This window comes from Chiloscyllium plagiosum, unplaced genomic scaffold (assembly GCF_037043375.1).
Source record: "Chiloscyllium plagiosum isolate Xiang-an unplaced genomic scaffold, Cpla_swu_hap1 HiC_scaffold_29, whole genome shotgun sequence".
NCBI classification, from domain to species: domain Eukaryota; kingdom Metazoa; phylum Chordata; class Chondrichthyes; order Orectolobiformes; family Hemiscylliidae; genus Chiloscyllium; species Chiloscyllium plagiosum.
In genome coordinates this window covers 39,777,323-39,805,011 of record NW_028270167.1, presented here as the reverse complement: position 1 = coordinate 39,805,011, position 27,689 = coordinate 39,777,323, and the positions used below count along the sequence as shown (strand labels likewise).

General features: G+C 42.4%; 1 long non-coding RNA gene across 1 annotated transcript in view; it reads left to right on the top strand.

Annotated features, from left to right (window-relative positions):
• The first annotated feature begins 2,038 nt into the window (after positions 1-2,038).
• LOC148142285 (uncharacterized) overlaps positions 2,039-27,689 on the top strand; it is a 31,366-nt gene continuing 5,715 nt past the window's right edge. Inside the window, exons 1-2 of the long non-coding RNA XR_015752056.1 lie at positions 2,039-2,176; positions 26,505-26,697. This is a non-coding gene — a long non-coding RNA (uncharacterized LOC148142285). The remainder of the gene's footprint in view (positions 2,177-26,504; positions 26,698-27,689) is intronic.

Below are 27,689 nucleotides of genomic sequence, written 5' to 3'. Positions count from 1 at the left end.
ATCAGATTTCTTGTAGTCCACGTTAGAATTAATTTTAGAGAAAGTTATTCACATTGCACTGGAAGCAATAACCAGAAAGACTCAGAGATTGTGAGGAGAATTCTGATATTACAACAAGCAAATGACAGGGTTTATTCACTTTGTAAGGTACAGAATGACAGAAAGAGACACATGCCAAGTCTTCACAGAAAAAAAGGTCAAACAACCAATGCTCAAAAACAATGCCATCATTGTGAGACAGCAAGGCTCACAGACATCGAAAATATTTAGTTGTAATTATGGAATGCTGTATTTACAAAACTGAAGGGAACTTTCAGAAGATATGCAACAATAAGACACAGTTTTTCGAATAACATAGGCAAAGATGTCTACACAGGTAGACAACACCTTTAGATACTTCTACTGGATAAGATATCTGAAGCATTTCTCGGATAACTATCTAATCTAATGAGACAGAGAGTCAGAACATGTCTACATTAGTGGTAACCATTAATTTTGAGATTGATATGGAAGTGACTGTTACTATTCGACCAGACCAGTTCCCAATGCTGGAGAAGGAGAAGTTACACATTCAGCCTCTCCCTGTAGCTCAGATCCTCCAACCCTGGCAACATCCTTCTAAATCTTTACTGAACCCTTTCAAGCTTTACAACATCTTTCCGATAGGAAGGAGACCAGAATTGCACGCAATATTCCAACAGTGGCCTAACTAATGTCCTGTACAGCCGCAACATGACCTCCCAACTCCTGTACTTAATACTCTAACCAATAAAGGAAAGCATACCAAACGCCTTCTTCACTATCCTATCTACCTGCGACTCCACTTTCAAGGAGCTATGAACCTGCACTCCAAGGTCTCTTTGTTCAGCAACACGCCCTCGGTGTTAACAATAAGTGTATAAGTCCTGCTAAGATTTGCCTTCCCAAGATGCAGCACCTCGCATTTATCTGAATTAAACTCCATCTGCCACGTCTCAGCCCATTGCAGTGTGGAAACAGGCCCTTCGGCCCAATAATTCCACACCGACCAGCCACCCACACAGACCCATTCCCCTACATTTACCACTTCACCTAACAGTACGGGCAATTTAGTATGGCCAATTCACCTAACCTGCACATTTTTGGACTGTGGGAGGAAACCAGAGCATCTGGAGGAAACCTACGCAGGCACAGGGAGAATGTGCAAACTCCATACAGACAGTTGCCTGAGGCAGGAATTGAACCCGGGTCTCTGGTGCTGTGAGGCAGCAGTGCTAACCACTGAGCCACCGTGCTGCCCATTTAAATATCTCGGTATGTCCCGTCTCGATCTCCTTTGCTACAAGGAAACAACTCCAGTCTGTACAATCCCTCTTCATCACTGAAACTCTCCAGCCCAGGCAACATCCTGATAAATCTCCTTTGCACCCTGTCCAGTGTTATCACATCCCCTTTATAGTGTGGATTCCTGAACTGGGCATAATATTCCACCTGTGACCTAGCCAAAATTTTATACAGTTCCAGCATAACATCCCTGCTCTTAAACTCTATGCCTTGGCTAATAAAGACTGGTATACCATATGTTTTCTTAACCACTTTATCCACCTGCTCTCATACCCTAAGGGACCTGAATATATGCACCTTCTGATTCTCAGTGCTTCCCAGACTCCTAATCATTCATCATGTATTCCTTTGCCTTGTTTGTCCTGCTAAGTGCACTACCTCACACTTATGTAGATTGAAGTGTGTCACTGACTTGCCCACCTGACAAGTCCACCTGTATTCTCCTGTAATCTAAGGCTATCCTCACTAATTTTTGTATCATTTGCAAACTTGCTGATAACCATCCTACATTGAAGTCTATATCATTTACATAAACCACAAACAGCAAAGGCCCCAACTCTGATCTGTGTGGGACCCATGTGGACACAGACTTCCAGTCAGAAAAATATCCCTCACCTTTATCCTCTGTTCTTTGCACTCAGCCAGTTATGGGTTCCACTTGCTAAATTTCCTTGGATCCCCTGGGCTCTTACCCTTGCTATCTGTCTCCCAAGGTGGGACCTTATCAGAAGCCTTGCTGAAGTCCAAGCAGACTACATTAAAAGTATTGCCCTCATCTACACACCTAGTCATCTCTTCGGAAAATTCAATCAAATTGGTCAGACACGACTTCTCCTTAACAAAACAAGACTAGGTAAGGACAGCAATTTCCTTCCATGAACAATAATGTTTCTTTTCTTTTGCACCTTCTGGTTTTCTTCTTCATATGGTGCACACTGCTGTCAGTATGTGGTATTTTCCCATATAGCCACTGCTAGCACCATGTGGTATTTGCCATATCCACGAGCATATGGCACTGGGTAAGCTAGATGTAACTCACTGCCATGAATGGGCTTATCAAGTGAATAGTGCTGGAGGATATACCATGACAGTGTTTCCACCGAAGACGTTCTATTCTTAGTTAACAAATGGGTTTCTGCACAACAATCATCACCAGAACTTCAGTTGGGCAGGTGTAATTACTGGAACCTTAGGAAGCTAGTGCAGGTACATATGCTTCCTTTAAAAGTTAGAATAGAATTCCTTATCACCATCATCACTGGCGGTCCCTCGCAGATGAGGATGACTCTCTTCTACTCTCAAGGTGAGTCCATAGATAGCTGTACTGACCAATGTGGCTACCACAGGCTCGATTACACTTGGGGCAAGTGATGGGAAAGATTGGATGGAGTATTGGTGTGGCAGAATACTCCTTATGTTGTTTTCACCTGGCTTCTGCTTTTTCCCAAAGTCAAGTCTCAAGTGCTGGACACCTTCCTCCACTTTGGACAGTCATGGGCCAGTGATTCCCAGGTATCCGTGGGAATGCCACATTTCACCAGTGAGGCCATGAAGGTATCCATGAAGCACTTCTGCTGTCCACCTGGGACTTCCCTGCCATTTTCGAAGCTGGGGGTGGAGGAGCTGCTTGAGGAGTCCTGTGTCAGTCATGCAGATGACGTGCCTAGCCCATTGTAGCTGATCAAGGGGAGTCAGGGCCTCAATGCTGGGGATGTTGGCCTGATTGAGGAAGCTGATGTTGGTGTGTCTTTGTTCTCAGTAGATTCGCAGGATCATAATTCAGACAGTGTTAATGGTGCTGCTCTACTGTCTTAAGGTGTCTGCTGTAGACTGTCCATGTCTCTGAGCCATACAGGATGGTGAGAACCACCACAGCTCTGTAAACCATGATCTTGGTGTCAGATCTAATGTTGTTGTCCTCATACACCCTTTTCCTCAGGCAGCCAATGGCACAGCAGAGGTGATGCTAGATCTCTTCATCAGTAACTGGAGGCAAAGAATTCCTGCTGCAGCTTGCTGAAGCATTGAAGTGCAGAGGCAGAGAGCTTGTCACCACACAAACTGTGTGTCATGGTAGTTGAATGGAAGTAGTTAATGGGACACAAACATTAACCTCTTCAGAACAATTACCACAAGCTCTTGCATGAGACTGTCACTTTGTTGAGATGGTCTAAGGTGATTGTATTTTCACACAGCGACAAATATAGTCATGGAACTGATTGGCAACAAATGTAATGATTCTTAATAGTAAATTAATGATGAACGATGTTGAATATCAAAGTCTGAGTGCTATTGATGATGCTCAACTGATGGTTCAGTGGAATTTCTCTGCATGCTGAGTCACGCAAACTAGGAAGCTTTGGATCTCAAATTATCTGTTTCAGGCCAGTAATGCCTTCAATGCATCTGGGGTAAGAGAGTAAAAGATCAAAAGTAAAAGCTAAACTCTCCAATGCAACATTTAAGAAGTGCTGTAAGGTGGAAAGAGGCACAATGGTTAGCACTGCTGCGTCACAGTGCCAGGGACCTGGGTTCAATTCCAGCCTCAGGCAACTGTCTGTGTTACATTTGCATGTCTTTGGAGGATGTCTTTGGAGGATTGGTGTGGACTCATTGGGCCAGAGAGCTTGTTTCCACACTGTAGGAATTCGATGAATAAGTGCCATCCTTCAGAGAGATGTCAATCCAATGTCTTATCATGTCATCCCATTCCTTCAGGTGGAAATGTAATCCTAATGTAAAGGGAAAGGATTTTTTCTGGTGCGTTCCTCTGATCCACAATTAAATATTCACCCATCCTGAAAAAGGAACAGATTAACATCTCCTTCATCTTATTGTCATTTGTGGCTGACAACTTTTGACCCAAAATTGTGGAAAGTGTATTTGTGGTAAGCTCAGGTAACAACAGGATCAGGCTTGAACAGCACAAGAGTGGACAGTGTATACTTTTGTCACAGTGGTCACGCAAATGAGACATCCTGGAATCCTGAATTGCAGTTTCATGTTCATTTCCTTATTTGTCTGTTCAATACTTGAAACTGGCTAAACATATTAACTTATTGACAGACCAGTTTTCTAATTTAAGTTGTGAATGGACTAATGAATGGATATGTAGATAATCTAACTAACTGTTTTCTAACAGATACTGTTTCCCTAATGCAGTGGCTGGACTATTATGTACATTAAAGGTGTTTAGAAGTGGAACATTAATCTTTGAGCAGTGAGAAATCAGTAGGGTGTAAACTATACTATGTTATGAAGTCAGTAAACAGAACTTTAATCTTTCTGATAGCTCAGCCTTGAAGCACATTTGGCCAAAATCTATGTTGGTGATTTTACACTACTTTGTGTAACATGATGGAATAGTTGAAGCCTGTTATGGTTAGCAACTGCAGACTACTCAAATAATTTTTGCCTCTGGAAATACCATACGTTGGAAACCTCCTTGACTAGGGAGGGCAGGGAAGAGATTAACTTCAGACAACTGTATAATTTGGTCAAGATCAAATGCATCTACCATTCCCAACGTCCCTATAGTGTGTTCAACATAAAGAGCTCCTGATGCTAATCCATCTTTCAGCTAAAATTAACATCACCCTTTTGTTTACACACAGTTTTGGTGTTTGAGGAGCAGCCAAAGATACTTCATCTCACCTGGGAACTATAGAGTTTTAGAATATTCTTCCCGAAATGTGGTTAGTCCACAAGCAAAAAATGTTATTAGCAAAGGGATGTAGATGAGATAATCCAGGGAGGCAAACAGGACAGGAGATAAAAGTTCCTTTAGAGTACTGAGTTGGTGAGTAAGTGTACAATACCGAATATGTAGGACAACAATCAGAGGGTGCTGACTGGGAGACCACAGCATCATAGATCAAATGGTTGCCACACTTGGCCCAGCAAGTTCACACTGACCCTCTGAAGACCATTTCACGTAGACCCATCCCCACTACAGTATCCCTGTAACCCTGTGTTTCCCATGGCTGATCCACCTAACCTAAACATCCCCGGACACTATGGGCAATTTAGATTAGATTAGATTACATTACATTACAGTGTGGAAACAGGCCCTTCGGCCCAACAAGTCCACACCGACTCGCCGAAGCGCAACCCACCCATACCCATACCCCGACATTTACCCCTAACCTAACACTACAGGCAATTTAGCATGGCCAATTCACCTGACCTGCACATCTTTGTGACAGTGGGAGGAAACTGGAGCACCCGGAGGAAACCCACGCAGACACGGGGAGAACGTGCAAACTCCACACAGAGAGTCGCCTGAGGCGGGAATTGAACCCGGGTCTCTGGCGCTGTGAGGCAGCAGTGCTAACCACTGTGCCACCGTGCTGCCCACAATTTAGCATTCAGTCTTTTGGGCCTGATTTTCTAAATAAATACTCCTTTTTATTTAAACTCAAGAAAGCTTGCTACTATTGTTAAATTGATTATGTACTTCGAGGGCAAAGAAACGCACATCTTGCCCTCCAAAAGCTGCATTGATTATGAGGAGAATGGGAAAGCATTCAAGAGTTTCAGTTCACTCCTGACCCTGTCTCTAACAAAAAACATCTGCAGAACTTTAAACTTTATAAGGCCCCGGACTCTGACGTCCTGACTTCCAAGATATCGAGAGATATCAGAGTGAACATATCAGACAATTTTACTGCAATTATCTCTCTTTGTGGGATATGGGAATGAACTCAGAATATTGCAAAGTTACAAAAAGAATACTTCTGTTCAGAGACAAAAATCACTCAACACCAGATATAGTCCAACAGGTTTATTTGGAAGCACTAGCTTTCTTAGCGCTGCTCCTTCATCAGGTAACTAGTGCTTCCAAATAAACCTGTTGGACTATAGCCTGGTGTTGTGTGATTTTTATCTTCGTACACCCCAGTCCAGCACCGGCTCCTTCAAATTACTTCTGTTCAGACTAAAGGAAGAGTTATTCATTCTGCATCAGAAAACAGGTATTAGGGAAATGGACAGCTATCATTAGTCTTTTTAAAAACACTATTGCAGGATTGTATTTTAGAATAATTATAGAAGTCAGCATGGTTTCATGAATATCAAGCTACAGCTGTATTCATTTTTAAATATATATATTATATATACAGTTTGAAATAGGAGTATAATGAGCATATTGTGTACATAAATATTCAAAATGAGAGAGGTTTGTTGAATAAAAATAATATGCAGATCATTGCATGTGGCAGTATGGACAGAAACTTGTGGATGAACAGACAACAGAGTTTAGTGACTGATGGATACAGCTTGAACTGGAAAGGTATTGACAATGATCTTCCCCTTAGATGAATCCTGGGACCATTGTTTTCAAAAGATAAATGTTGAGGCTCAGGCACAGAGATCAAAATCTGAAGATTACATTAAAATATTCAATAAAAACCAAAAGAACTGTGGATACTGTAAATCAGGAACAAAAACAGAGGTTGCTGGAAAAGGTCTGGCAGATCTGTGAAGAGAAACCAGAATGAATGTTTTGGGTCTAATGACCCTTCCTCAGAACTCATGGTAGTGACAAAAATGTCAGTTTATGTGCCAAAATAAAGCTATGTTAAAATATTCAATATAATTTGTATGCATAGGTACCTTCAGAACAAGGAAGAGTCATACTGGACTTGAAATATTAATTCTGTTTCTCTCTCCACAGATGTTGCCAGACTTGCAGAGTTTCTCCAGAACTTTTATTTCAGATTTATATCATCTGCAGTATTTTGCATTTTAATGTCAGACATCTGGCACAACAGTGAACTGTGATTGCTGTACCGCAATTTGAATATCAATTTGGTTGTTGCAATCCAGTGTTTATTTCCATATCATTGCTGGATGTGTTTTGTGCCCACGTTTCTCTCAACCTTCAGTTGCACTAACTCAAGAATTGATCAATAACTGAAAAACAGAAATTGCTGGAAAAACTCAGCAGGTCTGGCAGCATCTGTGGAGAGAAATTAGAGTTAATGTTTTGGGCACCTTTCCTCAGAACCTTCCTCAATGCAGCCATATCCTCTATACTGTGGTGCCAGTCTGCTACAGCAATGACTCGTAACTACCATCTGAAATGCTTAAGCAAGTTTCTCAGTTTTAGGCAATTATGGATACACAGGAATTGATAATGTTTTGATGACAATGTCCTCAGCCCATGAAGAAAAATGAGAAAGATTTGAACAGAAGCAAATGAACTTATAATCTAAAAGCAGAAGAAGACCATCAACCACTCAAGCCTGCTCTACCATTTTATAAAACCGTGACTAGTCCATTTGTGTTTCAGATCCCAATCAATTCCTAACAACCTTTGATTCCACTGTCTCACAAGAATGTATTCACCTCTGCCTTAAAAATATACAATGGCCCCATGTCTATCACATTATGAGACAGAGTTCCTAATTTGCAAAACCCTCTGAGAGAAAGGAAATTCTCCTCATTTCTGTCAGAAAATGGCAACCCTTGATTTTAAAACAGTGTCCCATCTGTCTGGACTGACCTAGAGAAGGAAACACCCTTTCCCGTCTACCTTGTCAAAATTTTCAGGTATTCAATCAAATTACCCCCTCATTCTTCTAAACTCTAGTGGTGTCCAACCTCAGAAGTCAGCCCACTCGTTCCAATCTCCAAAACTTCCTTCTAACCACAACCACCACCACCAATGCATTTACATCCTTCCCTAAATAAGGAGACCGCACACTGTGTTCAAGATGTGGCCTCATCATAGCATCCTTAGGAAGCTGGAATCTTTATGGAGCAGAGCTGGTTAACTGAAATAGTTCAATATTCTGAAGAGTCTTGATAGAATAAATAAAGAGAAACAGTTAATTGTCAGGGGAACCAGTAACCATGGGACACAGGTTTAATGTCATCAACAACAACAAAGCAGAGGAAGTATGGTGAGGTTTTATTTAACACAGCAGGTTGTTATGGCGAGGAAAGCTTAGTGAGAAAGGGTGGTGCAAGCAGATAACAATTTTCAAATGGGGTTGAACCAGATATGACAGGCTGAATGGCCTCCTTTGGGATCATAAAAGAAAGCAAATCCAAAAAGAAAGAACAGCCGCTTAACCTACAATTTGCTCAAACTTATCTGTTGCTGCTCTGTGGAGTCTGAACTGCATAAATTCTGCAGCAGACATACTGCTGAGTTTGATACAGGAGCCATACCATCGAGCACCTGCTATCAGAGAGTTTCCATTCACTCAGGCAGTCATCTCTGTATGTGTCTATGTGTGGGAGGATCTCAAACCAGCTTTTCACCAGATGTGTGTTTTTTTTTTCAATATAAACTTGTTTGTTTTTCACTTGAGATGTGGTGGTTTGCAGATCTGTTGTTGATCATCTGATTAAACTAGCAGCAGATTTGTCCCAATTCCAAAGCTGCACTGTTATCAAGTAAAAGCTTTTCTTTGAAAATTGCACCATTCTGACAATCCAAAAATACCAGAACTCTCATCTCTGACCACAACCCCACGTGCCTGAATGTTGGTTTTAAAATGAGTGCCCTTTTACACAATAACTAACACCTGCAATCCTCACCTTTTAACAAAATAAACCATAATTAATTTTTATTTCAGTTTTAAACTGTAATTGTGCTTTAGGAATTCCCCACTGCCGAAAAAGATAAACCACACCACAAGTCTAGATTGCTCTTTTTTCAAAAATATTGCCTACAAAACAATGTCACCTGCTATCATAGATTCGATGGGCTATATGACCTCCTCTGTGCCTTAAACTATGGTCTTAGCACTTTCTTAATGTGAATTGGTGTCAGATTTTGGCTGACAATGTTCTTGGAAAGTGCCATGGGACAGCTTACTGCTTTAAAGGTGCTTTATTATAAATACTTTAGTTGATGCTAAAAGCTCTGGCCTTGGTGGTCAGTATTGATTGTGAATTGACGGAGATTTGTAGCTTCGGTAAATTGGAGTTGGGTGGTTTGTTGGTTGCATAATCCTGACCCCCGTGGGCACAGTCTGCAGCATATGACAGCTCAGCCCATCTGAAGATTAAAGCAATGTTATAGAAAATGATAGGTGTGTCCCACCCTATTGCACCTCTGCAATTAGCTGGTGCTTTAAAATATCATCTCACTTTGATAAAAGCTTACATTGTCATTGCCCATGATGGCCCACAGTTTGTTTAAAAAGCGAAGATCAAACTGATAAAATGAGTGATGACTGTGCAAACACATTTATTTAATGCTACAATCATTAGACAGTCTGGATGAGCAAAACAAACCAACCTATTCAAAGCTGCACAGAACCAATTCAAGACAATGTTGCAATGGGGAGGATTTTTACCTCAGAGACAGATCAGAGGCAGGCTAGCCTCTGTCTGCTTCCATTCCTACTTCAGGCCTGCTTCCTGGGGCTGAAGTCCCAAACCAACCCATCTCCACAACCCCTCAATGAAAGCTCCATGGGTGGGCACTTGTCAGGTAGAAGGCAGGATTGTGACTGTGGGAAGTGACCTGACCAGCAATTCCCATGTTAAAGATGAGAAGAACAGGTTCAGAAGAGTAAATAGCTGCCTAGTCAGTCCGAATTGATATCCATTATAATATATGAGGTAGATGCTTAGATGTGGACAGGAGAAAATTACAACTGGCCCTGAGGAGCCAGGACGAACTCTTGCAGTAGGATCTCTGTTGTGAGATCCAGCGGCAACTGAAGGGTGTTTGCTTAAAGCAGACTAATTGCCTCCTTTCAAGTTAACATAATCTGAGAAAATGTCATTTTATAATAAAAGCATCCTGAGATGAAAGCTTAACACGTTTCCCTGTTCTCAAAGCCACTATTAACTAGCAGCATCAATGGGTAAATGTCCTGCCTGGTCCAGTAAGCTATTACAGATCAGGATGGGTTCTTAACCTGTAAAGTCAGAGGTTTAAAAATGTGTTCTGGTAACTACTAAACTGAGCCCACAACTCACCACTGGAGTCCCAGCCTATGCACCACTAAAGTCACCAATTTAGGCACAATGTGATCTACATGGACTTCAGTAAGGCATTCGACAAGGTTCCCCATGGGAGACTGATTAGCAAGGTTAGATCTCATTGAAAAGAGGGAGAACTAGCCATTTGGATACAGAACTGGCTCAAAGGTAGAAGACAGAGGGTGGTATGGACAGTTGTTTTTCAGGCTGGAGGCCTGTGACCAGTGGAGTGCCACAAGGATCGGTGCTGGGTTCACTACGTTTCGTCATTTACATAAATGATATGGATGTGAGCTTAAGCGGTATAGTTAGTAAGTTTGCAGATGACACCAAAATTGGAGGTGTAGTGGACAGCGAAGAAGGTTACCTCGGATTACAACGGGATCTTGATCAGATGAGCCAATGGGCTGAGAAGTGGCAGATGGAGTTTAATTCAGATAAATGCTAAGTGCTGCATTTTGGGAAAGCAAACCCTAGCAGGACTTATACCCTTAATGGTAAGGACCTAGGGAATGTGCTATACAAAGAGACCTTGGAGTACAGGTTCATAGCTCCTTGAAAGTGGAGTCGCAGGTAGGTAGGATAGTGAAGAAGGTGTTTGGTATGCTTTCCTTTATTGGTCAGAGTATTGAGTACAGGAGTTGGGAGGTCATGTTGCGGCTGTACAGGACATTGGTTAGGCCACTTTTGGAATAATGCGTGCAATTCTGGTCTCCTTCCTATCCGAAGGATGTTGATGAAATTTGAAAGAGTTCAGAAAAGATTTACAAGAATATTGTCAGGGTTGGAGGATTTGAGCTATAGGGAGAGGTTGAATAAGCTAGGGTTGTTTTCCCTGGAGCATTGGAGGCTGAGGGGTGACATTATAAAGGTTTATAAAATCATGAGGGGCATTGATAGGATAAATTGAAAAGGTCTTTTCCCTGGAGTGAGGGAGTCTAGAACTATAGGGCATAGATTTAGAATGAGAGGGGAAACATATAAAAGAGACCTAAGGGGCAACATTTTCACACAGAGGATGGTGCATGTATGGAATGAGCTGCCAGAGGGAGTGGTGGAGGCTAGTATGATTGCAACATTTAAAAGGCATTTGGGTGGGTATATGAATAAGAAGGGTTTGGAGGGATATGGGCCAGGTGCTGGCAGGTGGGATTAGATTGGGTTGGGATATCTGGCCAGCATGGAGGAGGTGGAACAAAGGGTCTGTTTCCATGCTGTACATCTCTATAAGTGACACCACAAGACCTGGCTGCTTACAACGACCCAGAAACCCTGCCAATCCAATGATCTGACCCTGCTAGAACTAACTCAACCAACATTCTGGTGCTCAACTCCAATAACATCCCCCCATCAGTTTGAACCAAGGCTGTAATGTGATCAGGAGCTGAGTGTCCCTGTAGAAACCAAACTGGGTGACACAGAGCAGGTGCTGCTTGATAGCATTGTTGATGACACCTCCCATCACTTTACTGATGATTGAGGGGAGACTGATGAGGTGGTAATTGGCCAGGTTGAATTTGTTCTGCTTCATGTGCACAGGGCATACCTGGGCAATTTTCCATCTTGCTAGGTCGATGCCAGTGTTATAACTGTGCTGAAACAACTTGGCTAGGTCAATGCCAGTGTTGTTACTGTACTGAACCAGCTTGGCTAGGGGAATGGCAAGTTCTCCATTTGGTAAGTGGCAAGTTTTGGAGCATAAGTCTTCAGTGCTATTGCCAGGATGTGGTCAGGGCCCACAGCCCAGTGGCCTTAACCAATTATTGATATTACAGGGAGTGAATCGAATTGGCTGAAGACTAGTATCTGTGACGCTGGGGACCACTGGTGGAGGCCAAGATGGATCATCCACTTGCCATTTCTGGCTGAAGGTTGCTGCAAATCCTCCAGCTTTATCTGTTGTACAGAAGTGCTGGGCTCTTCCATCATAGAGGATGGGGATATTTGTGGAGCCTCCTCCTCCAGTAAGTTGGTTGATTATCCAACACAATTCACAAATGGATGTAGCAGGTCTGCAGAGTTCATATCCATTCATTGTGGTATTGCTTAGCTCTGTCTATCACTTGCATGCAAGTCATCCTGTTTGATAGCTTCACTAGTTTAATACCTCATTTTTAGGTATGCCTAGTGCTGCTCCTGGGAGGGGGAGTGGGGTTGGGAGTGGGTGGGGGTGTGGGGGAAGTGGATGGTGGAGGAAGTGGCATTCCCTCCTACAGTATCCATTGAGCCAAACTGGCTTGATGGTAATGGTATTAGTGGGGGATATGCTTGGCCAGACCATGTCTGGGATTATTGCACTGCTGCTATTTCACAATGTGCCTCATGGATGCCCAATATGAGTTGCTACATCTGTTCAAAATCTATCCCATTTTTCATAGTGGTGGTGCCACACAACACGATGGAGGGTATAATCAATGTGAAGGCAGGATTTCACCTCCACAAGGGCTATGCAGTGGTCACTCTTACTGATCCTGTCATGGACAGATGCATCTGGAGCCAGCATCTGGATGTGCTTAAATATGCTTTTTCCTCTTGTTGGTTTCCTCACCACCTGCCGTAGACCAGTCTAGCTGGTATGTCCCATAGGACCCAACCAGCTCAATCAGTGATACTGCTGCCAAGCCACTCTTGGTGGTAGACATTGAAATCCTGCCCCTGTTTGACCTGATGCCATGAGACTTCATGGGGTCTGGATTCAGTATTAAGGACTCCCAGGGTAACTCCCTCCTGACTGTATGCCACTGTGCCACTACCTCTCCTGGGTCTGTCCTGCTGTTGGCACAGGATATATCCAGGGATAGAAATGGTGTGTCTGGGACATTGTCTCTGAGGTATGGTGCTGTCTATATCAGGCTGTTGCTTTACTAGTTTGTGAGACAGCTCTCACGATTTTGGCACTAGCCTCCAGATGTGAATAAGAAGGACTTTGCAGGGTGGACAGGGTTAGCTTTGTTGTTCTCGTTTCTGGTTTCTAAGGTGATACCAAGTGATTTCATAAAAGATCATAGAACACCTACAATGTGGAAACAGGCCATTTGGCCCAATAAGTCCACATTGAACCTCTGAAGAGTAACACACTCAGACGCATTCCCTTACTGTATAATTCTCTATTTACCCCAAGTAACCCACACAACCCAGAACACTATGAACAATATAGCATGGCCAATTCATTAGCGAAATAAAAGCCTGATATAGTCATACTCAGGGCATCACACCTTAGAGACAATGTTCCAGACACATCATCTCCATTCCTGAATATGTCCCATGCCAATGGCAATCCAAACCCAGGGGAGGTCGTGGCACAGTGGTACGATCATGGTCTGATTTCACTCTTCTTTTGAGGCTTTTTGGTCATTTTGAAATAGCTGAGTGTGATTATCTAGGCTATTTCAGAGGGCAGTTAACAGCAAATCACATTGCTACCAATCTTCCTTCGCTAAAGGACAGTAGTGAACCAAATGGCTTTTACACCAATTAACAATTATTTCATGGTCATCATTAGATTTTTAATTCCAGATCTTTAATTTCAAATACTACCATCTGTCATGGCAAGATTCAAACCCAGATTGCCAGAATATTACTTTGTTCAGTTGATCATTGATTCAGTGACTATACTACTCATAAACAGGATTATTATCAATTGAAACTGTTTTAATGGTTGTCAAAATTTCTGACTGATACCACAAATGCTTTCAACACCTCAGGAGCAATTAACTTAGTGAAAAAAGGGAGGATGGCTGTGGGAAGTATGGGTGTTGGGGAGATCAGGGAATTAAAATAAATCTGTTCCACAACCACTTTAAGAAGAGTGTGTGATTGCAGATTCATGTACAATTGCCTAACCTTCGCAGACCCAAGGCAGCACAGCTTCTGATGAGGCCAATATTTGGGTGTGAACATGGATAAGTTTGGAATTCACCCTCTGAACACAAGAAAAAAGAATTGTTTCAAATGTGCATTGTCCAATTGCCACACAAAAGATAAAGTAAATGGACAGAGAGATATCAAAGGGTCAACAAGTGACATTTACATTCCACAAAGCAAAAGACAATAGAGAATTGCACAGGGACTCAGGGTCAACCATCTCCCCGTCCTGCATGGTCAATGAGATAAGGTTGGAGGAAGGAAATCTCCCTGTTCTCTGATGCAGCCTATTTTGAATTGAGTTTAGGGTGTGGGGTAAGCTGGGATAAATTTGTACACACATTCATTCAGAAAACAAATTGCACTATTTTCTGCTCTTGACAGTCTGGTATTGCAAAACATCCTCTGGCGCCTGACCAACCTGAAAATTTAGTCCTCGCATCTGGGGAAGATTCAATACAGAGCCTAACAGGATCACAGTCACATGGACTAAATGTGATTTTAGACTACAAATTGACACAAAGCCAGACATTGTTTCAACACGATTGCTGTTTTTATTATAAGAAACTTGGTGCTAGGTGGAACCATTGCAGCTGGTGCTTGATGTTTCTATGCACCCTGCAAAATCTGCCAAGAACTGACCTCACTGAAGGAAAGAACTTGTATTTATCCAGTACAATGTGCTGCCCCAGGGCAAATTAAGGTATTTCACAATCAAGGGAGTATTGTGAAGCACAATCACAAAAACAAAGCAGCAAATTTGTACATAGCAAGATCCAGCAAAGAATCAAGAAGCCAAATTGTATGCTTCTGCTGCTACTGGTCAAGTGATACTGGCCAGGTCACTATGAAAACTTCAACTGCCTGTAAGGACGATATTTCACGTCCAGTTGAGAAAGCAAGTAGGGGCTTGTTTCAATACTGAATCTGAAAAATTGCACCTCTGACAGTGCAGTACACTTACAGTACTGCTTGAGAGTCTCATCCTGGACTATGCAGTTAAATCCCAGGATGGGACTTGAGATTAGAACCAGTTGACTCAACAACAACATCAACTTGCATTTGTCTCATCGCTTTAACATAATGAAGTACCGTGACTCAAAAGAGAATGTATTGCCACTAAACCAAAGCCAGTATCTCAGAAGACCTCGCAATGCAGATCTTGAAGCTGAGTCGACACAAGTTGTGCTCATGTTTAGATTTCATATTGACTGGTTTGCTTTGTTAAATGTTGGTCTGGATGTTGCAAGAGGTTTGTAGATAGATCCAGAGTTACAACATTGTGATCTCTTATTGACATAAGCAATTTAAGATTGAAGGAAAATGAATGCAAAAGCCCTGAAATTCATGAGAAATATTGCACCAACATTAGTGCAGTTGCACAGAATATTTCCCCTTCCAAGAACCCTTCTTATAAACTAGGGTTCCCCTCTCCAATTACAAGACCATCAGTGGTGAATTGATACATTCTTCTTATGCCTCGTTTTCACCGAATCCCTGTACAGATTTCCCTGCTCCTCCATGCTACGTAAAACAAATGATAAAATGAATCTATAAATTTGTTACTGTTGTTGCTAATGAGTCCGGAGCATTAAAATGCAAATGTGTTTCTCATGAAGCACACTCACGGCAGCCCCAGTGTGCCAGTGCGGTACCCGGCAGCATCAGTGATGTCTGCATTGGACAGGTCCAGAGAGGACTCATAACGGTGAGGATGTCGATGGAGGTGAGATGGCGTCGAAGAGCGGCAACTTTCACTCCAGCGGCAGCATGGCAAACGAGACTCGTGCCTGGCCACTTAGGCCAAGGGCCCATGTCAGAGCACTTAACATGGAGGATTGCAAAGTTGGACACTTCCTTTGTTTCTTCATTTCCTGCCTTTAAATTCTATATTTTGCTTTACTTTCTATGTTTTAAGATGGAACTGGAGAGTGGCGACACGATGCAACATTTTTTACTACATTTTGTAACAAAATATTAGCTGACCCAATTGTATTCTGCAGTACCTGACATCCAATTATTCTGATGAAATAAAAAGTTCAACCATTCTATGATGCTCAGTAAACCCATTCCAATATCTGAGAAGATGATGAATCACTTTTGGGAGTGATTTCTTTATTACTATTAACAGACACTGCAGAATATCCTGATGAGACGTGCCAACTCTCTGCAACATTCCTCAAAAAAATATGGCTTGGGGAGGAGGGTTGACATGGGACGTCAAGATCTGCTTTCTAATAGTCTAGTCTTTCGCTCAGTGGGCTGGATGGTTGGTTGGCAAAGCAGTGTAATGCAAACAGCATGGCTTCAATTCCCATCACTGGCTGAGGTTTCCATGAAGGTTTTTCTTTCTCAACTTTTCCCCTCACCTGGGGCATGGTAGCCCTCAGGTTAAATCATCATTAGTTGTCTCTCTCTAATCTAATTAGTTGCCCTCTTCCTGCCCTCCTTATGTTCCCAGCCTTATCTTGTGCCACTATTCTCATGCCTCTGAATCATCTCACTTTCTCTGTGGAAGCCAATTTCCATACTCTGAATCTTTGACAGTGCAATCCTTTGATGACTGCCATTACCCGCTTCTTCCTGTTTCAAGCTTTGTTGCTTTCAAAACTGCTTTTGACATCTCCTCATCAACAATCCCTGTGCTCTTCTTGTATATGATCATATCATTAACCTCGTCATCTCTGTTTCTGTTCAGTTAAGATTCTACTCTGGCCAAAGTCACCAGTGATATACTTTGTCACTGTGACCATTTGTTCTTGGCCTCTTGACAGTGATTGGTGTGGCTGCAGAATTGTGCTTCTTTATCTCTGCTTCCTTGCTGTGTAGCTGCTTCCCATGAGCTTTCATTCTCTTGTGTTCCAAGACTACTGTTCGCAGCATTTATTCCAAAATCAGTAAGGTCACCAGGTGTGATTCAATACAATGTTGTAATCATTATTTTAATATTCCTGGTAAGAGGTTTGACAGGAAAAGAAGGGACAAAACAAATTCAAAAAGATGTCCAGATTTTGCTAGATTTATAAAATCTCTTCCTTAGGTTTTAAGTCTGAGATGAATGGATCCATTGTATTAACTTTCAAACAGAAGCACAGGAATAGGAGGAGGCTATTTATCCGACATGCCTGTTCTGGCATTCCATCAGTCAATAGTTGATCTAATGCTTTGGACCTGCATTCATTCACAAAAGTCTATCAGTTTCAGACTTGAGATTTACAATTGCTCGAAAATCAATTGCCATTTGTGGAAAAATGGGAATTTTGGGGATAGAAATGACTTTTATTTTTATTTTGAAAGGTCTGGGTCTAATGTTTCGACATTGATTCTTGGCCATAGATTCTCTAAGCAACAGGAACCACTTTGATCCACCCCGTAACATCTTGAAAGCTTTGATTGAATCAACACATAACCTTCTAAATTCCATTGACTACAAAGTTTTGTGTTGACAACTTTGGAGTCCAGGTAATCCCAAAGGGTACATATGCTGCTTTCCATATGAGACTAATATCAACCTTCCTAAAATGAGGTTGAGTATTGGAGGTGTTGCAATAGGCACTGCCTCCTAATTTCCAACATCCATGAGGGCTGGATCCTGAGCTTTGCTTTCTGTGTGGCATTCCCTGAAGGATATTCCCTGTGGGTCATTCCCTGTAGAGAATTATCTTCAGGATGTTCTCTGTAGGGTATTCATTGCAAGGCATTCTCTGTACCAATAGAATGTTTTACCAAATGGACCTCTGCCTTCAGGTGGCGCTGCTAGGGAATACTGCCAGACACTGGAATTGATCATGTCCCAAGGGAACCTCCAGTGTAGGGAGGTTGGGTTTTGGGGGATAGCCAAAGATCATAGTCCATGGTTTGTGAATTAGGCTAAGAAAGGAGCAGAAAGTAGTGGGATCAGATTGAGGTCTGTGCTCAGTGCTTGAAGATGAAATGAGGGAAACAAGAGCAGGCGTCCTGCTGTTAAGAAGCCGTGAAGATCATCTGCAGAGCGTGGAATCTCCCTGAGACTGAGGAACCCTGAGAAGCTGGAGCTACCATTTGTGGTCGAGTGGCTAAAGTGAATGATCAAAAAACAAGCTCCAAGCAAACAAGCTTTTAACTGTATTCCTCTGCTCCACTTTGAGACAGGATTCAAGCCTAAAGCCAGTTGGTGAAGAGTTGGGATCGGGGATAAAGAAAAATGTTTCAGAATCATGATCTGGCATTACTGAGAAACTCAAACCACTCCCATTCCCATTTCATTTTCCATATTTTTGCTGAAGAAACTCAGCAGATCTGACATTATCTATGGAGAGAGAAACAGTTAATGTTTCAAGTCCAGTCTGACACTTCTTCAGAATAGGCCTTTTATACCTCTTCTAAGTTTTTTTTGGTGCTTCCTTTTGTAATTCTTACTAGCTGCTTTGTCATCCTTGTTGACCCCTGGCTCTTTTTTATTCACTTGGTTCTGTTTAGTTTTCTAATTTACACGCTTGTTATTTTAGGTTCATGGTATATTTTACCTCATTGGTTATCAAGGTCTTTCTTTCTGCCCTGCTGAACTCTTGCCCCTTAGTGGTGCAAACTTGTTCAGTGGCACGTTATATCATATTTGTCATTAGCCTCTTACTCATCATCTTACTTGAACAGTTCTGCCCTTTTGCTCAAGAACAGATTTACTTTTTTTTGCAGACAGTCTCTGTTCCAATCCATTGAAGGTCTGCTTTGTCTAAATTTAGAATCATATGAACTGTTTCACGTTGGGTTGTCATTACACACCATTGCAGCAGGCAGGACTCAAACCTGGATCACCTTGTTTAGAGGTAGGGACATCACCACTGCAGCAGAAGAGCTCTAATTTCCCTTTTTCAAGTTATACATTTAAAATGATTATGCAACGATCAGGACATATTTAGTGTTTACACATCGTTTACCTGTTAACCAGATCTTGCTCATTGTTGAGTATAATTTGTCCACTTCTTTGTACGACCTACTGGATCAGTTTTTATTTTATTTTATTTAAAGTGGCCTGCTCAGAAATACTATTACACACCTCTGGAGCAGGTGAGACTTCAACCCAGGCTTTCTGATTCAGAGGAAGGGATTGGATCAACGTTTACACCAATCCTTGGCAGCAGAGCGACACGCGTGGGGGATGGGGTGCAAAGTTGGTGCCATTTCAGTGATATGTGGCCTTTCCCGACCAACTCTTTCTCGTATTGGGGAGGTCTCCCAGGGCCAATTGACGTCCTTATGTGATGAATTAAGGCTGAAGAGATCATTCTGTTGCTGTTAGTATTTCGGATATTTTCAGGTGGGACTTGAACCTGGGCCACCTAGCTCAGAGGTTGGGACGTTACTACAGTGCCAGAAGTGCCTTCCACTCCTATTTTAACAGTGGTGAGAGATTAAGTTAAAGGATTCAGAAGTGTCTCGCTGCCCCCAGCCACTTCTGTACTTCTTAACTCTTACAATTTCAAAGGCTGTTTTTCCACCTTTGCCACATTCCCAATACTTCCTGTACAGCTTTACAGTTATTTAATCAACCTATTTGGATATGATTTTGACACACATCCAGGGCACATGAGACATCCTGGTGAGTGGATCATCTCACTTACATTCCAAGTTCTTCTCTAGCCATAGTGAGCAGCCCTGAGTCCTGAAATTAGAAGCTGCAGAAACAGCCTTTGGAATATATCCCCCAGCTTGGCGAACTCAATATTGTCACAAGCAAGTCTCACACAAATTACCAATGAGAAGCAGGAACCCAAAGAGACAACCTTTAAAGAGGAGTGCCAGTAGTCTGATGGTTTCGGAGGTGGCAGGTGCTGTGGTCAATGGGTCAACATTGCTGCAGAGTAACCACAAGTTTCCAAATATCACTGAGCTCTCAGGCTCCCCCACACATACCCAGTGCAACTCATGTGAAACTAGGGAAAGATCTTTCCTGACTGCAGCGTTTAATGTTCCCACATGCTTCATGCTTCAAGACTCGTTACTGTCAACAGTCTCAGTTCTCCTTCCTGAAGTGAAACTCAGACATATATAAAGCACAAAAGAAAGTTATTTGGCCCATTATGGCTGTGCCAGTCTATAAACATTTGACCACTCTATCTATTTTCCAGTTCTTGTCTGATAGCCCTGGAGGTTATGATAATACAAATGAATATCTAAATGCTACTTAGGTGTTACAAGAGTTTCTAATTCAACCAGTAGTGAGTTCCGGACTCCTATGACCCTGAGCGAAAAAAAAACTCTCCTTGATTCTTTTCTTAAACTTCTACCTCCTACTTTAAACATGTACTCTCCCTGGTTATAAATATATACTCTCCCTGGTTATATATATATACTTTGCCTGGTTATAAATATATACTCTCCCTGGTTATAAATATATACTCTCCCTGGTTATTGACCCTTCTACTAATGAAAGAAGTGCCTTCTTATCAACCCTGTCTACATTCTTCATAATCTTATACATCTCTATCAAGTCCCCTCTAAGCATTTGCTACTCTCAGGAAAGCAACCCATAGTCCATCCAATCTTTCCCCATAGCTCAGACCTTCCAGCCCAGGCAGCACCACCTCTTCACCCTCTCTATTGCAATCACAAGCTTCCTAAAATGTGGTAATCAGAACTTCACACAAATGTGCCTAACCAGAATGTTTACAGTTTGAGCACGATCTCCTTGTTCTTATATTCTCATACCCATTTATTAAATTCTGGATTAGTGGTGCTGGAAAAGCACAGCAGTTCAGGCAGCATCCGAGGAGCAGTAAAATCGACGTTTCGGGCAAAAGCCCTTCATCAGGAATACCCGTTTATTAAAGGCAAGTACCTCATAAGCATTCTTAACCACCTCATCTACCAGCCCTACTACTTTCAGGAAACTGTGGAGAAGCACATCAAGGTCTTTTCAATCTTCAGTGCTTTTCAGTGTCCTACCATTCACAACGTAATCATTTGTTTCTTTTTAAACCCTGCTCAGCTACATGACCTCATACTTTCTAGGTGAAATTATTTGCCACTGCTCTTGCCAGCTGACTGTGAATATCCTCCTGCAGTTTATGGCTATCCTCCTCATTATTTGTCACCTTACCAATTTTCATGCCATTCACAAATATATCGACCACACCCCCTACAATAAAGTCGACATCATTAAGGTCCACTGCAAGCAGCAAGGACTCCATCACCAAGCTCTGCCGAACCCCACTGGAAACATCTCTCCACCAGCTCTTCTGCTTCCTCTCTCTCAGCCAATTTTGGAGCCAACTTGCCATTTTTCCCAGGATCCCACGGGTTCTTATTTTCTGAAGAAGGGCTTATGCCCGAAACGTCGATTCTCCTGCTCCTCGGATGCTGCCTGGCCTGCTGTGTTTTTCCAGCACCACATTTTTCAACTCTGGTACTCCAGCATCTGCAGTCCTCACTTTCTCCTCCTTCTTATTTTCTTGACCAGTCTGCCACAGGGACCTGATTAAAAACCTTGCTAAGGATTTATAATCTGAGATAGGCAGCTCTGTGAGAGCATTGCATAGTTCCTCTCATTTATCTGGTTTTCTTTTCTTTATTCTTTTTCCATTTCATGCTGTAAATATTCTGCTGCATTCCTGCATCAGATACTGATGTTAAACAGCCGGCCGAACTTAACACTCGGACAGGCAGCTGGCTACAAGGTGCAGATATGAAATGGTTTTCAGATATCGGGTTTTTTTTTCTGATTGTTGGAGACAGTCAGGAAGCGGCTGGAATGAATGCTTCCACTGACCTTCTGCTTCTCTTATGCCTGATCCAAATGATCTCAGCTTCCAACTGCCCAGCCCTTCCGAGGCCTTGCCGCCTCCAAAGATGCATCTGTTTTCAAATATTGGATCTTTCTGCTCACCTCCACACTTCCTCCAAGTCTTCCTTCCCAGCTGCTGCCCAATCTCACACAATGTTTAATTTTGGTTACGGAAATGATTGTCAACAGTGAAGATGAGAAGAGACAAATTATGTTCTGTACATGCCCTGCATGCAGGGGAGCTCTGTAATCTCATTTGGTTACTTTAATGTTGTAACCATCTCCAAAGGTGAATTGGCACAGCTATACCTGATGTACAGGACAAAACAAATCTGCTTTCCTTCACATATGAAAATTCCTTTCATTTGTTTTGGAAAGTTGGTTTCTTTTCTGAAGCCCTATAAACTTCAATTCCAATAGATAGTGCACATATTGACATGAAGTTCAAAGAATAGTGATATAATTTATAATAAGACTATTAGCTCACGGCAAAATTTCAGCCAGCTGCTATACAGCTGAAAACTGTGAAAAGGTTTCTGCGATTAATATAACGACTTGGCCTCAGATTGTCCTAATGCTGAAAGATTGCATCTCACACTGCCAGGATCTATGTTACCATTGTCTGAAGGAAATTATTCAACATTCCTATTGATTAAGCTCCCCTTCCATTTCTTTCGTTATGTGGTTTGATGCCGTACTATGAGTCTAAGTTTGAGTGAAGAAGGCAATGTCATGAATTGTCTTCAGAATAAGAATTCAAGGTAGCACTGCTAACATATGATAGTAATAGACACTACCAAATATGATAATCATAGATATACCAGGCTCCGATCCTGTAATTAAATTAGCTTACATATACACTACCTTCTTTGTGTTTTCATTTCCATGTTGGAGAACCTTCTAACTTCGCCCAAATTGTGCTATTTATACCCCATGATGTGCAGTCTTAAGACATTGTCATAAGGTTGCTGCAGGGTCCTGAAGCCCTGACACAGCACCATTCACATAAAGCATACAACATTCAAATGGACCAGCCACTGCCACATTCTTAAAAACAGCAGTGGAACAAATCCCTGTTCATTCCAGAAAGTGCATTCACTTTTACACAAAATAACAGAGAATGAAAGATTGGCTTCTGCATTGCACCTGCCCCACCCTCATGACTGGAGTAACAGGTCCAAATGCTTTCTTCCATCCCACAGTCATGTAATCCAGAGGGGTGCAATCAAAGAGCAAAGGCACAAGTTAATAAAAGAAAGGACAATCTCAAAAAATCCTCCTGACCTCCCTCAGATAATCAAAACCTGTAGGAGATGAATGAATCAAATATTAGGCATAAAGACACAGATCTCCTATTTGATACAAACTCTGCTATTGTCGGGGGTCTGTCCTGCTCCCTTTTGAAGGTGCTGCAGAGTCAGAACCTACTGCTCCCATTGACAATGCAGGTTTTGAGAATGTGGGGGCAAAGTATTCAGGAGATCCTGCTTTTGTCGTCACTGAGCAATATTTTTCACGCAAACTTCTGAACTGCATATTTCTTTTCAAATGGGAAGGAGGATCCCCCATGGTGTGAAAAGTAGGCAATCATTCTGATTTCCTTCAAAGCACTCAATTATTGGCAAGAGGACAGGCTCACAGTCCGATAACAGTAAGCTCTTAATATCGGAGGGTCAAGGAGGAGGTCTTCTATTCTGAAAGCAGCAACAGAAGATCATGAACAGAATATGGACGGCACGGTGGCACAGTGGCTAGCACTGCTGCCTCACAGTGCCAGAGACCCGGGTTCAATTCCTGCCTCAGCCAACTCTCTGTGTGGAGTTTGCACATTCTCCCCGTGTCTGCGTGGGTTTCCTCCGGGTGCTCCGGTTTCCTCCCTCAGTCCAAAAATGTGCAAATTAGGTGAATTGCCCATAGTGTTAGGTGTAGGGGAATGGGTCTGGGTGGGTTGCTCTTTGGAGGGTTGGTGTGGACCTGTTGGGCAGAAGGGCCTGTTTCCGCACTGTAAGTGATCTAATCTAAGTAATCAAGGTGGGAGAGTAAAGGAGATAGTGCTCTGAAATAGAGGTGTTGTTTGGAGCTGGGCCAGTGAGGAAAGCTAAATGGTGGAATGCTGATGATCCCAGCTATCAGACAAGATCCAGGTTTCAGGTCTGCAGAACCCCAGTCCCAAATCTGTCACTCGGAGGTCTCTTCCAGGCAACCAAATACAACAGTTGACCTCTTTTAATTGACTTTTAATAAGCTTCGCCACTCACAGCATCAAGGCAGGAACGCTCAGCCTTGCCCAATCACACTTCTGTGAAAATGGCCCAGGGCAAGGAGGAGGTGGCAATCTGGATAGAGCTGATGGGCCTGCTCCCAGGCCTGTGGGGCTACTGTTTGGCAGTGCCTGCCTCCAACTGTGACTCAATCAGACTCAAAATCGAGTCGACTGACAATCAAACATAATTTCCAGCGGAGTGGGGATAACCTGCCTCATAGCAAGACAGCAGCTGATTTTAAACAGGGCCTATGGTGTTTAACATCAAGAGCAAATGTCTGGATTAGTGGTGCTGGAAGAACACAGCAGTTCAGGCAGCATCCGAGGAGCAGTAAAATCGACGTTTCGGGTAAAAGCCCTTCATCAGAGCAAATATGTCAGCCAATCAGGCAATTCCTAAATTGAGGGAAATGTTGAGCTTGATGGTTCTTCCCTATCACCTCCACACCGGCTCCATGGACTCATAATCCCAAGACCCAGGGTAACTCCACAAGGAACTGACTTCAAATCCTAGCGCAGTAGCTTGGGTTTTTCAGTTCAGCACTGCTGAGGCTGTGTAAGGCGCTGATCAGACAGCATTTGGAATATCGTGAACAGATTTGGGCCCTGTATTTAAGAAAAGATGTTCTGGTGTTGGAGGGGTCCAAAGGAGGTTCATAAGAATGATCCCAGGGATGAAGGGCCTGTCAAATGCGGAGAGGTTGAGGACTCTGGGTCTGTACTTGATGAAGTTTCAAAGGGTGTGGGAGATCTCATGGAAATTTACAGAATACTGAAACACTGGATAGAGTGAATGTGGAGAAGATGTTTCCAGTTGTTGGAGAGACTAAGACCTGAGGGCAAGGCCTCAAGGTGAAGGGACAACCCTTTAGAACTAAGATGAGAAGGAATTTCTGCAGCCAGAGGGTGGTGACTCAATAGAACTCATTGTCACAGAGATCTATGGAAGCCAAGGCATTGAGTGTATTTAACACAGAGATAGATAGGTTCTTGATTGGTAGGGGGATCAAGGATTACATGGAGAAGACAGGAGATTGGGTTTGAGAACCATATCAGTCATGATCAAATGGTGGAGTGGACTCAATGGGTTGAATGGCCTAATTTTGCTCTTATGTCTTCGGGTCTTATGGGATATGAATCTTATCTCAGTAATGACAGTGGACATGATAACTACCATTATGTGTGCTTAAAAATAAACCTGCTTCACTACTTTCCTTTACAGATAGAAATCAGTACGTGCAAATACCGATACTCAGCAATGTGGTTAACTTTGAATTGCTGACGGAGCAATTAGTACAGACAACAAGAGCTGGCTTTTTCACAATGTCCGCATGTCATGAAATAATTTTTATAACATGAATTGAAAACCCAGTCATTCACCAAATTCTCACTGTACAAATAAGCACAATCTGTCAGGTTGCTGAATGGTTTCCTGCTGCTGGGAAACTGAGATTATCCTCATAGTCTTCCAAATTCTCTTCTTCCATCAATCATTTTCAAAGCCACTCAGAAGTCCACCCCATCTGATAATGCCTCTTTAGGACCTACATAGGAGTCCCGAGGTACAAGACCAATTCTGACCCCTCACTGCCTTGGCCTGAGAAAGCACAATCAGTTCAAGGCCAATTACAGATGCTAGGTTTGTCACATCCTATTAGATAGTAAAGGATAAAAATCCAATTCACTCATTGCCCATTGCGCTTCCTGAATTACTTTGGCTGCCCAGCTCTTCCTTCTCTTTCCTCCCTCAGTCTGGCATCTTGTGATTTCTATTAATGGTTATGCCATCTGTTGCCTTGAACTGTCCCAAGCTCTGTAATTGCCTCTAAACCTCTCCACCCAACCACCTCACTATCCTTCTTTGTTTATTTTAAATTAAACCTCCACCAAATCACCAAAGTAACCAGCTAAACTATGAATTTACATACACTGCCCACCCAGGGTAAAATGTCTCACTTTCTTCTTTGAGATGTCTCCTAACCAACCTGTTCAGAGATGTTATTGCACATCTGTGGAGCAGATGGGACTTGAACCCAGCCCTCTTGGCTCAGAGGTAGGGGCACTGCCAGCTCACCATAAGAGCTCCACTTTCAGCCTTCAAGATATTCCTTAAAAACTACCTCAGCTGTATCATTCCATTTTATTGACTCAGTGTCAAATTTCATCTGAATATGTTTCTGAGAAGTGTATTACAACATGAAAGAAGCTACATAAGTGTGTCAGTGTTGTTGAACTTTTCTCATTCCTGATGAAAAGTCACAGACCTGAAATGTTAACTGTGTTTCTCTCCGGAGATGTGGCCTGACCTGCCGAATACCTCCAGCACTTTCTGTTTTCTTATTTCAGATTTCCAGTTCCCCTGCAGAATGTTGTCTTTGTGATGGCGCTAATGAGGACCACTGAACAGAATGAATAGATTTAGAGGGTGTTTTGAGACCAGCAAAATGACAGTCATCATCCGAGGGTGCAAAATAAAAGGAAGAAGTGAGAAAGATTAAAAGAAAGATGAAAGAAGACAGCAACAGAACTGTCAGGAAAAGTGAGTATCAAAAAGAGCAGAGATGAATAACAGAATTGACATGGGATTTGCTGAATTATAAAAGGAAGGAAGTATGGTTTATCAGGAACTTCACTTGAGGTCACAGCAGGTCTGCTGAATGGAACCAGTAATAAATTCCTGGACATCAAGCTAACATTCAACTTTTGTTAGTCACTTTCCAAGGATCACCTTTTCACAGATCCAACAGAACAAGCCTTGAGAGAGAGAAAATGTCCAGTAGCTGATCCAGTCAAACTAGAAACCAGGTCAAGGTTCAATCTGATAGTGCCTCAGTTTTAAAATTTGCATCCTTTCCTGCATGGGCTCCCCTATCTGGATTTCTGAAATCTACTCCAGTCCAAGATCTTTGTACATCTCCAATTGTTGCCTCTTCAACACTTCTAATTTCCATCACTCCACTGTTGGTGGCTAGGTCTCAACAGTTAACATCCTAATCCCTGGAATTCCCTCCTAAACATTTCCATCATTCTATCTCTCTTTCGTCCAATTGGACGCTCATTAATGCCTACACCTTGGACAAAGCCTCACTCAATAACCCGTTGTGTGGGTTGGAGTCATTACTTTTTATAATGCTCTAAGAACATTGTACTTTACTAGAGGTGCGAAACAAATGTAGCTGTTATAAAGGATGGAAAGAGATGTGGACAGTCCAGGAAGAGTGGCAAGAATTTGGAGGACAGGGCACTGATATAAATGCTAGAGATTCTCATTATCCTTTGATGAGATTTGTTCATTGCTGATAAGTTGACATTTATAGCCCCTTCCTAATTGCCATACAGATAATAGGGAACCTTCACGAACTACTGTTTGATAAAAGGGTTCCAATAATATTTATGAGAGAAGGTATTTTGGAATAATGAGCCAGAAACATGAAGAATCAGTGATATACGAGGACGAGGGTAGGTTCGATCAAGGACAGTAGTGGGAGACTGTGTATTGAGTCGGAAGAGATAGGAGAGGTCTTGAATGAG